This window comes from Paroedura picta, chromosome 1 (assembly GCF_049243985.1).
Source record: "Paroedura picta isolate Pp20150507F chromosome 1, Ppicta_v3.0, whole genome shotgun sequence".
NCBI classification, from domain to species: Eukaryota; Metazoa; Chordata; class Lepidosauria; order Squamata; family Gekkonidae; genus Paroedura; species Paroedura picta.
Genome location: NC_135369.1, coordinates 60,776,667 through 60,789,821, shown reverse-complemented (window position 1 = coordinate 60,789,821; position 13,155 = coordinate 60,776,667). Strand labels below are relative to the sequence as shown.

Genomic DNA, 13,155 nt, shown 5'->3' with positions numbered 1-13,155 from the left:
TTAATACAAGCACCAGGCATGTTACTTTGCTTCCCTTTATCTGGGTTGTCACCTTGTAATAGCTACACATTTGTTTTTAATTTTGGACCCCAAAACTACCTCTGCTGTACATATGTGCTGAGAACTGTATACAGTATTCTTGAACTAAAGCCATATTGGGAGCAAAAGCCATAGCTGTTCAATAATGCACAGTGATAAACTGCTGCACCACAAAAGTGTAGCTGTACGTTCTTTTTATAATTAGTACTATGGCCCAAGCCCATTGTACTTGCTTCCTCCCCCCCCCCCCGGCAGCAGCACAGCCTTTTCCCCGGGCCCAGAAGCACACCCACGGCCTCCTTGAAGGCTGGACTCTGAGGCATTGTACGATTTTGAAGTCCCACCTCCAAAACTCCAGGAATATTTCCAACCCAGGGGTAGCCAACCTCCAGGTGGGGCCTACAGCTCATTTTCATAGTATAAAGATCAGCCCCCCAGGCAGAAAGGGCTACTTTGGACAGGTAGAGAAGAAACATTTAAGGCCTCCCACACAAGTTGTTCTTGAATGGAAAGACTTGAGGCCTACTGCACAGGGTTGTTGTGCAGATGAAATAGGAGACAAAAGAATCTCTGCAACAGCATCCACTTTCATCTGCAGAATAATGCTGTACAGTGGCCTCAAATCTGCAGAGAGTTGCCAAGAAGAAATACACATGGCTTGGCTGTGTCTAACCCCCAGCCAGAGCAGTATTTTAAATGAGAAGGGGCTTTTCTGTGGCCACCCTATCAGCCGTTTGGCAGAAGGAGAAATTGCCCACCCCCATGCCCTGAGGCTCCCCTGCGTTGCTCTCAGAAATGCCTCAGTCAGAGGCTGGTAAAGGCTCCTTCCCAGCAGGCCTGAAGGGAGGGGGGAGGGGGAGCACTCTGCAGCCTCCTGCCAGCTCTGTCAGGGTTCTGAGGCAATTTGCAGTTGGACATGACAGTTAGGACAGCCTTGGGGCGAAAAGGGCTGTCCAAGCCTCTGCTCTCATCCCCCTTGGCAGCCCTACTGACCTCCTCTCCCTGTGGTGGTCAGAAACAGACTGGCAGCGATGTCTCCAGATTGCCCCTGGATTGGCTGGGTGGATGGAACTCTGGTCTGTCCTGGTGAGAGCCCAATCGGAAGGCGCTTCGTGCCTTCTGATTGGCCCCTCTGATTGTCAGTCCGGGGCCAAGGAGCCAATGGCCCCTGTTTCGTAACCTGGACTCAGCCCCCCCCCCCCTTAGTGAATTATTTATACTGCTCCCTGAGTGGGTTATAGATATGTCGATTTCAGTTCTTTAATTTTTAAATGTTGACAAGGTTTAAAGTTGGTTTTCTGGTGAAACTACACAGGTATAAGAGCAAGAGTCCAGTGGTACTTTTAGGACTAACAAAATTTGTCACAGAGTATGAGCTTTTATGAGTCACTGTTTACTTCTTCAAAGGTACCCAAATACAAGGCTTTTGTTTTACTGTCAGTTAGGGTTGCCAGCTGGCCATTTCATTCTAGTGGGAGCCAACATGGGAGAGGAAGTAATTTCACATCATATCACCTCTTCTTGTACCTAGAAGTAACAATGCAATTCTCTAGGAATTCCCCAGTCTCTGGTAAAAAGTGAGAGCCATGTGTTTAGATAAGTTCTTGAGCTACTTGGAGGAAGGGGGGATAAAAATGTACAAGAAAAAAGTTATTCATCGCATTATTTTGCTTAAATCTCAGTTAGGAAATAAGTAATCCATGAAGATATTTTTAAATATGCAAAACAATAACAAGTTTGTCATTGATTGGTAGTATTACATAATTAATAGATGGAAGTTCTCTATGCAATATAGGACATGATTCCCCTTCTCCTGCATATAATGTAGCATGACCTAATGAGTTTCTTGTAAGAGTGCAGAAATCAGATGTGTAAATATTATGTCCTAGTTAACATAATGCACTGTAAGTGGGAACGTGGGAGAGATCCTCTAGTTTATCACAAAGTTCTGTTCCAATCATTTCAGACATGGAGATGTCACTCATGGCTTTAGACAGCTGTAATGTATAAATGGGATGGCATTTTTATTATTTGATTCCTAGTTTGGTTACTGAGGTCCATTCCGCACAACTTTAAAACAGCACTAGTCTTACATTTTGTTTTCGCCACTAAAACTACATTCCACATGACGTCGTGAGCAATCTGCAACACTCCTGCAACACTAGCGCGAAAATCGCTTAGTTGTAGCGATTTCCGGGGAATCCAGAAAAGTGTATTCACTCTCAGAAAATTGCTACACTCCTGCCAACAACCTGCAACACTTGCGAAAAAGACCTGTGCGTTCTCAATGTAGCGGTTGCAACAAAGTCCCTCCCCCTGGCTCTCTCCTCCGAACTTCCGGCGAAGCGATCGCCATTTTTTTCCCCTCGGAGCGAGCGGGAAAAGCAATGAACCAGTGAGGCTTCATTCACCCAGTGAGTCTTCTCCGGCTACAGTCCCTCCACAGAAGTGATTTAAAGCTCCCCTAAGTCCCCAAGCACAACACAGCCCCTGTTTGACAGTTCCCTTTAATTTCGGCCAAAAATCACACCCATGCGGGGGCGGGATTTTTTTTCAACTCGGGGGAGCATGGTAACGATGACTCGCCAGCTCACACGCCAGCTAGATGGGTCTCTACATTAGGAAGAATCAAGGCATATTCGTTGAAACGTGTGTGTGTGTTTTTTAACTGTGTTTAAAGGGAAAGGGGTTTTTGGCGAGCATGATAACAACCACCCATTGGCTGTTCGTTTGATTGACGGCCAGGGGTGGGAACAAGAACAGAAAAAATTGCTTCCTTTCTAGCGATTCCTGCGAGACCAGAAACCTGTGGGGAACGAATGAAACGCTATTGGATTCCACTATAAATGAAGGTATGCGTAACGCCGAGATTCCACTATTTAAAATAGTGTTATTGCTCTGTGAAACCAATTGGCAACATTGGTCCTTGTGCGGAATTTGCCTCAGAATTGCTGTTTCTGCTTCATATTGTGTTTTATTTTTCTTAATCCCGTAGTATGTTTACTAATTTATATTTAAATGAAATGTGCATAAGGCTTCTAATCGAGTCCTGTGTAGATTACCTAGCAATCCTGGAGCATGTGGTGGTCTCATACCATTGACTGATTTCATGCTAGACAGAGGGGGTTTTGCTTATAAACTTCAAATCAGCTTGAAAATTCTAAAAGACTTTGAAGCATGGCAGCCCCTTGCTTTCCACTAAGATAAGGCAGTTGAGCTTTCATCCTCAGCCCACTGTGAATATGCTGGCTGAAAAAAGGAAAAGGCCAGGCATTCATCTCCCTACACCCTGGCCTGCTAGTCTGGCCAATGTTTATCCACTCATATGTTTACCACAGTTTTATCTGCTAGTAAAAGTTTGTTGCTGGATTTCTTGCTAGCAGTTGCTAATAGGTTTATACACCTTTAGGCGAAATTAGCCCCTTAGTTCCTGTTTCCCTAAGCACTGGGAAATGTGGAGGCAGAACTATGGGGTTTTGTTAGATAAAAGAATACTGAATGCTTTGTAATATTGCTTTCATTTTCAAAGGATAACATTGGAGAAGAAAAATTCTTGTAGCAGACAGCAAAATAACAGATTCTGCATCAAACATCCAGAGAACTGGATGTGGACTCCTATAGCTTTGCAGGTTACTTCTAGTCCCCACAAAGGGGGAAAAAAAACAATCTGCCTCTGCCCTAATTAAAAAATCAGTCTTCTTCTAGCAGTGTGTCTTTGTCTAGCTGAAACTGTTTCCTTCTAAAGGGTGGGAAGTATTTTCCAGCCATTTGTTTTGTTAATTCCCAGATCACACATATTTTTCTCTGTAGCAATCCATTCCACAGTAATTGTGAAAGCCAGCCTTTTTACAATATTCTCCACAATACAGGAAGGCACTAAAGGTTCAATGACTGAGAGTCCGTCCTTAGGATGAGAGATAGCTGTTGCTTTAGTGACTAGAAATACAAGGACTTGTGTTCTTCAGTATAATTGTTGCTGATTCAATATACAATGTTATCCTTTGTGGTTTTAAACACAGTTTTTTAAACTCTGTAGATTACTACCATTGTAAAAACAGATAAAAACCTAGCTCTAAATTTTATAACTTCTTAAGGGCTTTTATGATTGCCACTGTGAGCTTTTTTCTCCTGGTAGGTCAGGGACAGTTCAATATAACAAGAAGAAAGGTTCCAGAAAATAGAATAATGATTGCATTCTTTTCTATAAGTTTATACAGAAATGGATTCACTCCTGGTTCTAAAGTGATTCTTGCCTGGTTGGATATATTCTTCCTTGTCAGATATATCTTTTCAGCTAAAACCAGCTGGATTGGTTTTCATGCTTACAACATTTTCATGGTTCTTTTCAAAGGCTTATCTTGCCTTGCTCTGAAAATTCTCTTGGTTGGTTTAATCATGTTCTAAAATGACCAGAGCAAAAGGTGTCAAAGCATTAATAATAAAGTCAGGGTTAATTTAATCTCTTTTAAATGGGAAGAAGCCACTCGAGCTTTGACTGTCCCTCATGAGCAAAGTTTAAAGTCTTCAGTGTCATCAGAGAGGCACTGAGTATTGTAACATTTATATGGAACTGTGTTTTTATCTGTTGTGATTAGGTAGGATGAAATCTAGTTGGGACAGAAAATCCAGGTAAAGGGTGCTATTAAACAAAATAGAGACATGAGATAGTTGATCCATCATTTTAGGATATCTTTAGTAATAGAATGCATAAAATATTTAAAACAATCTGAGGACTTACAGTGAATTATTGTGTGTGTGTGTGTGTGTGGGGGGGGGGTAATTTGGAGCTCATTCCCCAAATCCCATCACTCACTGAATTCCCCTCATACAGCCTTAGGACTTAACTGTATGATACGTTTCTTAATGAGTTGTATCAGTTCCCTTAGAAATAGTCTGATAATGATCAGAAGAGCCCTTAACTGAGTGTTGAAATGGATGCTGTGGCATCCCCTCAGTATTGTAAGAATGAGTCCTCATCAGGGAACTACTTTTGACTATGCTACAGGATCTGATTCTGGTCAGAACCACCACAGTGTGGGGGAGGAAGGGTAGAGTCCATTGGATATAATGGAGGGATGGGGGCACTCTTTTTGGGAGCCCCTGGATGTGGATCCCTTGGACCAATAATTTTGAAATTTGGAGAGGAGTCAGGAAAGAGCGTCCCGGAGCTACCCTGAAAGTTTTGTTCCAGAGAGCCTTTGTTGTAGGACAAATTGTTTCAAGGAGGCATGGCAGCATGATAAGAGTCTGATGTCATCAGATTTTGGAAGTTAAAGAGGGTCAATACTTGAAAGGGAGTCCAGAAAGGAAGCCTCTATAGAAGAAGGCAATGGCCAATCACCTCTGCTTCTTCCTTTCTGTGGTTTCTGTAAGTCAACATGACACAAAGTACACACACACAATTTGTTACATAAGATTGGCTATGCTCATTTCAGTCCTGTGTGTTTGTAATTCTTGTATGTTGTACATCTTCAACACTTTAAAATCTGTGTAGTTTAATACATATTTTGATTTTGTTAATTGGACTATTATAATTTATGTTCAGATCTACAGAATCAAATCCATGGTCCATCTAATCCAGCATCCTGACTCATACAGCAGCCTACCAATTATTCTGGAGGGCCAACAACAAGGCACAAGGCTGGGACTTTCCCCCTGATGTTGCCTCCTGTTAATGGCATTGATAGGTTTACTGCTTCTAGATGTGGAATTTCCCTTTAGTCTCTATGACTAATTGCGATGCTGAATTTCATTTCCTTCACATCTTCCTATTCTCCCAGTTTGTGTCTTGCCCATCCTGAATAATTTTGTGTCATCTGCAGATTTGACCACTACAATGCCTACCCCAATTCCAGATCATTTAGGAACAAAATAAATAGCACCAATTCAAATACCATTTCTTGTAGAATCTGCCTACTTATGTCACTCCATTGAGAAAATTATCCATTTATTTCTATTCTCTGTTTACTTTCATTTAACTAATTTTAATCCATAACAGAACTAATCTTTTTATCCCATGACTGCTAAGTTTACTGAGGAGACTTTGGTGAGGTACTTTGTGAAACAGTTTTGATAGTCAAAGTATGTAATGTGCCTGTTGAGTCACCATAATCTACAAGCTTGTTCACTATTTCAAAGAACTCCAACCAGGTAAGTTAGGCAGGATGTGTTCCTCTTTGTGCCTAATAATTCTATCTTTGATTATAGTTTCCACTAAGTTGCCTAGGACAGATTTTAGGCTAACCGGTCTGTAACTTCTTGGTTGCCCAGTGGACCCTTTTCCAAAATCAGTGTAGCATTTACTAGTTTTCAGCCCTCTGATTTTAGAGACATGTTACATATACTTGTTAGATCAACAGTTTCCCATTTGAGTTTCCTAAGAAACTGACCTTAGGTGTATGCCCTCAAGACTCAGAGACTTACTGATTTTTTATTTTTTTGATCGGTGTGAACTTCATCTCTTGTCACTTCAGATTGCCTCACTTCTTCAGACTCCCACCCTAAGAATAGTTCTGACGGGTACATGCCCCACACTTTTCTACGATAAACACAGGTGCAAGGAATTCACTTCCATATCCTCATCTTTCTTTAAAGGTAAAGGTATCCCCTGTGCAAGCACCGAGTCATGTCTGACCCTTGGGGTGATGCCCTCCAGCGTTTTCATGGCAGACTCAATACGGGGTGGTTTGCCAGTGCCTTCCCCAGTCATTACCATTTACCCCCCAGCAAGCTGGGTACTCATTTTACTGACCTCGGAAGGATGGAAGGCTGAGTCAACCTTGAGCCGGCTGCTGGGATTGAACTAACAGCCTCCTGGACAGACAGCAGAGGCTCTATCTTTCTTTAGCAAACTTTTATTCCTTGGTTATCCAAAGGCCGATCTGCTTCTTAGGCTGGTTTTCTGATCTAGATATATTTAAATAAATGCTTAGAATTATTTTAGTTGGATTAAATAAACCTGGAGCAATTTTATCTTGCTGACCTTATCCCATAGTTTTTCCCATTTTGCACAGCCTGGAATGTGAGAGTGATCTATAGGGAGCTAGGTGAACAACCAACATTTCCTTGAACCAGGGGGCTTTCTGTTCTCTTCTGGGGCAAGCATTCAACAATTCTAAGTATTAAGCAGGCTTTTAGAGGCTTTATGCTTCATATATCCCCACTGTACAAAGAAACTTTTTGTAACATAAATCCTCAAACCAAGCTCAAATACAGCCGTTATGGTGTTATCAGCCGGTCTCTGTCTGCAATCGACAGGGTCATTGCAGCCACTAAAATTTATGACCAGGTATTTGAAATCTATCATATTTGCCGGCGTATAAGACGACTGGGCGTATAAGACGACCCCCCAACATTTCCACTCAAATGTTGGGTTACATTACATTACAGTACTATGGGCCACTATGGGCAGCTATGTCTATCCCAAATGAAGTGCACCCGGTGTATAGGACGATCCCCCACTTGGAGGCATATTTTTCAGGGGGGGAAAGTAGTCTTATACGCCAGCAAATACTGTACTTGTTCACTCTGTGCTTTTCTATCTCTTTATTGCACAACATTGCATTCCATAAAACAAACCCTTAGCTTATTTACCACATGCAGGCGAACTATACCACATGCAGGCGAACTATACATGGGGGAAGGTCAGCCACATAACAGAGAGCTGGGAACCAAGATTCTGTTGAGCTGGTTTGTTAGCAATACATAATATAGCAGTAAATCTTTGGTACGCGTTATTTCTCCCCTTTTGAACCACTAAAGGGTATAAGACGGGGGTCGTCAACGGGCCGTAGCCCGGTACCAGGCCACGAAAGCCTCAGCACTGGGCTGCAGGCGGCTGTGCCACTCTCTCCCGCCCCCCCTCCCCACAGCAATAAGCTTCCTGGACCTTGAGGGAATCGGCCACTTTAGCGGCCCAGCGAGCTTCTCGCTGCGGGGGGGGGGAGGCACACCAGCGGGCCGGCACACCAGCGGGCACAAAAGTGCATGCGTGGAGATGCCACTGGAGGGACGCAAACACGCTTGTGCGGCAGCTTCACACATGTGCATTTGCGCCGAACTGCTGTGCATGTGCGGCGCCCCGGGCTGCTGCCTCCCCCCCACCTCTGCAGATGGTCCCCAGCCTTACAAAGGTTGGGGGGCGCTGGTATAAGATACTGATGATAACGAAAAGAACAATTTCCTAATGATCCCTAAAGTAGTGAAACATAAGATTCCACTGGCCTCAAACTCTGTGGTTAACTTTTTAATTATTTGTATGCTGATTTGCTGCTATTCACATACCCTGCTAACTGTATTGTTCCAATCTTAGCTGTATTTATGCATCTTGAGTCTAATTAGCCCTTCCTGGCAACAAATACCACACTACGACTTATATATAACACTTGAGGAAATCTGTTTCAGTGTGCCTGATGAACAAATTTAGGGAATTTCCACACATTAGTAAAAATAACGCCATGCCTGTGGAATGGCAAAGTGCGACATGCCCCCCGCCCCAGCCCTCCTCACCTTTTTGCTGTCTCGCCTTTCTCTGCTTTTTTTTTTGTGCGTCTTACCCCCCCCCCCCTTACTTGCTGCTGGAAGATGTGGAAGAGAGCAATGTGCCTTATATGCATCGCACTTCCGCCTGTCAGTCAATTCAGGCAGCCAATCCCCTTTCTCCAACATTTTAAAGGTCCCGCAATACCCGCTTAAATTTTAAAAATTATACTTCTCCCTTGCAATGCCTATGCATAGAATCATCTATGCATAGTGCAGTGGTTCTCAACCTGGGGGTCGTGGCAGGGCTAGCAGCTTGGCCGGGGGGCCGCCATCTACACAACAGCCTTGCAGAGTAGATCGAGATAGAGAGTTTTCTGTCTGGAGCAACAGAAAAGAGCAAGATTGGCATGAACTGAGAAAAAAACCCTAATTTATATACAATCATGAACAATGGATCTTCATGCCAGTTTTGGTTTATGTCAGTTTTGGTTTAATTTCACAGAAATTAAATTTATATACAATTTATATACAAACATTGCATCTTCACATCAGTTTCGGTTTAATTTCAGTGAAAGAACACTTGCATAATTTTATGGGTGGGGGTCACCATAACATGAGGAACTGTATTAAAGGGTCACGGCATTACGAAGGTTGAGAACCCCTGGCATAGTGCTTTTGAATACCACCCCTTATGGGATCACGAGTAGACTAGTGCAGGAAGGGCCTGGATTCAGCCGCTTCAGTGCCCATGGAAGTCAATGACACCATAGACTATAACAGGAATGTCGGCATTCTTCACTCACTCTGGCAGGTGGTGATCTCATTGTGTCCATATAAACAGACCTTGAATGCGGCTTGAAGAGTATAACTGGCATGGGGGAGGGGGGAATGTATAAAGTTAAATTAGTCAAACTAGGGATGCAAGAAAGCCATTGGAGGAAAAGACAAATCTTGTAATAACAATCCAACAGTGGTTCTAAACAACACAACTTCAGTGATCCCAACAATAACAACATAATAAGAACAGAAACTTAGCTAACCCCCCTAAAGAGGTCAGACTGATTCAGGCCATGGAAGGGATGTCTGAGAGGGGACCTATGGTCAGTCTCAGGCAAATGCCTGGTGGAGGAGCTCCCTTTTGCAGGCCCTGAAGAATTGTGGGAGTTCCCTGATCTCTTCAGGGAGCTCGTTCCATCAGGTGGGGGGCAGGACAGAAAAGGCTCTGGCCCTCATTGAGGACCAATGTGCTTGGTTGGGGCCAGGGATCACCAACCAGTTGACAGTGGCAGAGCATAATGCTCTTTTGGTGGTATAGGCGGAGAGACGGTCATTCAGGTACACTGGGCCCAGATCGTGTATGTCCTTGAAGGTAAGAACCAAAACCTTAAGTCTGATCCAGAATTCAATTGGGAGCCAGTTGAGTTGTTGAAGTATAGGCCGGATGTGAGATCTCCACGGTGTGTTGATGAGAATCCTGGCCGCTGCGTTCTGCACCAATTGCAGTTTCCGGGTCAAGGATAAGGGTAGGCCCATATAGAGCACATTGCAGAAGTCCAGTCTAGAGGTGACCATCGTGTGGATACTGTGCTAGGTGTTCTGGTGCCAAGTAGGGCGCTAGTAGTTTGGCTTGCAATAGGTGGTAGAAGGCCAGCCGCGCTACTCTTGTGACCTGCGCCTCCGTGTTACAGTTGGAATTCGTTGAAAACCAACATCCCACTCTTAATACTTAGGAATTAGGATGCAAAAAGGAATATTGAGGTTTGCTCAGAAAAATGTTCTAAATACTGAAGTTCTGTTTTTTAAAGCGACTTGTCAGTGTGTCCCCATTGGAAGTATTTGATGCTTAGTGTGTAGGAAATGCTGAGCCACTTCTCAGTCAAAATCAAAACACTAAAGGCAGAATTTGATAGCTTTATTTTCCAGGCCTGCCTCCCACTGTCATGGTTTGCCCCCTACTGTGCCAGTTGTGAGGCTGTTTGTTCAGCAATTTTGATTGTGTTCCCTGTTTCTTGTAAAGCTGCTAAGTAGACTATGTTGAAATGAGTTTAATTATACCAGTTGCTTCAATTCAAAGGTGGTCTCTGGATAATTTGTGTCATGGATATGCACAGGTGAGGTGGAGCATGACACTGACACTCTTGGTCTGTTTTAGATGTCACTTCCCCCTCCAGTTTTTTCCCCACATGGGTGGGAGAGTAAGATCACAGTGTCCTCCTCACCTAGTACATCTGTCACTGGATAGCTATCGGAGGATATAAAATCCAGACGTCAGTAGAATCTCTGAACAGTGTAATTGCTATCATGGATGAATTCCAAGAATCCACCATGTTATCTGGGACTACCAGTGCAATCCTAAACAGAACACAGGAGAGTGGGTTTGGCTTGAAAAGATGTAAATCCACTTATTATCACATTGTGCAGCGGACAACAAATAATTCCAGCCAAAAGGTCAGGCTGTTAGACTGTATGTGTATGTATCCTATTGCCTGTGAATATATTGTCCAGTTTCAGAAGTGGGACAAGTATTTTAGGTGGTGATAGAAGGAAGATACACAAATACACTGCTTTGATCTCTATCCTATGTATCATTCAAGCTATGTCATGGTCGTATAGTAAAGCTATAGATTGTCTGCAGAGGATAATGGGAACCACACTGAGTGCTGCTTTGTTTGTAGGTATAGCAAAATCCAATACACAAAATATCATTAAATGCCTTCTGTTTTGACCAATCAAAATAATGCAACACACTAGAGCTCTTTTTTAGTTTTCTAGCCTCCCAATATCAGGGCTCTCTTCAGCCTCACCTACCTCACAGGGTGTCTGTTGTGGGGAGAGGAAAGGGAATGCGACTGTAAGCCTCCTTTGAGCCTTCTCCTGGTAGAGAAAAGCAGCATATAAGAACCAACTCTTCTTCTTCTTCTTCTTCTGGCAGAGTGTTCCACCAGGCCAGTGCCAAATGGATTTTGATTGGTTGTATGAAAAAATATTACATGGATTTGTTTGGGGGTTCTGGTATGGAGTAGTGCGGGTACCAACTTTTATCCATACTTTGGGGATACTGGAATTTATTTGATAAAGAAGAAGAATCTGAGAAGTTTCACTTGGTAATATTGCCACAGTATGTTTATGGTGAGTCTGATTTTAGTATTGGAGGAGAATTATGTGATAAGCTGTTTTGGGTTCCCCACAGGGGACAAAAGCAGGATATAAACAAGGTGTAGGTGTTAAAAATACATTGTATGTTGTTGCCACGTGACCCTCCTAGAGCAACTACTGTATAGTGCATATATACAATGCACATGCAGCCGAGTTTGAAAGTCACATAAAATTCAATATACAGTACATTAATTTGTTCAGGATTTGTGTCATACTCTTCCTCAGATGCAAAAGTGAATCTGGAAAAAGCTGTTGTCCAAAACACTGTAATAAGCATGGATAATCATTTGGGTAAATGCATAGGGATTTCTCACCAAAATAGCAGCGTCTCACAAAGATGGGAAGAAGCACATGAAGAAACCAAACACAGCATGCAGTATAATGCAGTCTTTCCCCCTTATTATGAGGGACACCTGATCCCAGTTATAAAATCCTTTGTTAATTAGGATCAGGTGTTCTAAAAGAGCTCATTTTGGAGGCACCATTGCCCATCCCATGTCTGCTAACGGGGGATCAGATGGGAGGCATATCATGCATGGATATTTTATTTTGTGTTTATTTTCATTTACACTCCAGGGTACCAAATCTGTAGAATTTGTCATCCTCTTAAATGTGTCCTGGCCTACTACCTAAGTTGCCATTGATTTATATGATTGCTGTTGCAGAGCAAATTATTTTTTCTCATTGGAGGGAAAGTGCATTGCCACTTTATTCTACTTTGGGGTCCCACTCACCTATTCCTTTTCTGTTTTAAAAGCTTGGAATTGCCAGATATTTATTAATTCATTTTAATCATGTTTAATCTATTCTCGCCACCAAAGATACTCAAGATAGCTTGAAGACAAATGAAATAATATAAATTAATTTCCTGTTTTAAAGTATTTTTGCTGTTGTTTGATATTGAATACCCAGCACCTCATCTGTTTAAGCCCTCATTGGGGATGTTGATTGAAAGAGTTGTTGGGGTCCAAATATCAATATTCCTGGAGGAAACTTCAGCCCCTGACCCATCCCAGTCAGGTTTCTGGCCTGGCCATGGCGGAGAAACTGTGCTAGTCACCCTGATGGACAACCTCCACTGCTAGCTGGACTGAGGTGGGTCAGCGCTGCTTGTGCTATTATATCTTTCAGCCATGTTTGACACAGTCAGCTATGACCTTTAGGCTCACCATCTCGCCGACACCGAGATATGGGGGACAGCCCTCAAATGGCTGATCTCCTTCCTCCGAGATTGCGGACAAAGGTTAGCAATAGGAGAGAGACTTTCCAGCTGCCACTTGCTCACATGTGGAGTCCCATAGAGAGCAGTCCTCTCTCCAATCCTATTTAATATCTTCATGCATCCTCTTGCTCTGCTGGTGCAGAAGTTTGGGCTGGGATGTCATCAGTATGCAGATAACACCCAGCTCTTCCTCATTATGGATGGCAGCCCTGATTCTCCCCCTGAATTCTTAGCCAAACACCTGGAAGTGGTAATGA

The 13,155-nt window shown here is 43.1% G+C and overlaps 1 protein-coding gene across 4 annotated transcripts in view; it reads left to right on the top strand.

Moving 5' to 3' along the window:
• The window catches only part of SUSD4 (sushi domain containing 4), a 111,688-nt gene that overhangs the window by 42,155 nt on the left and 56,378 nt on the right, over positions 1 to 13,155 (top strand). The window lies entirely within an intron of this gene.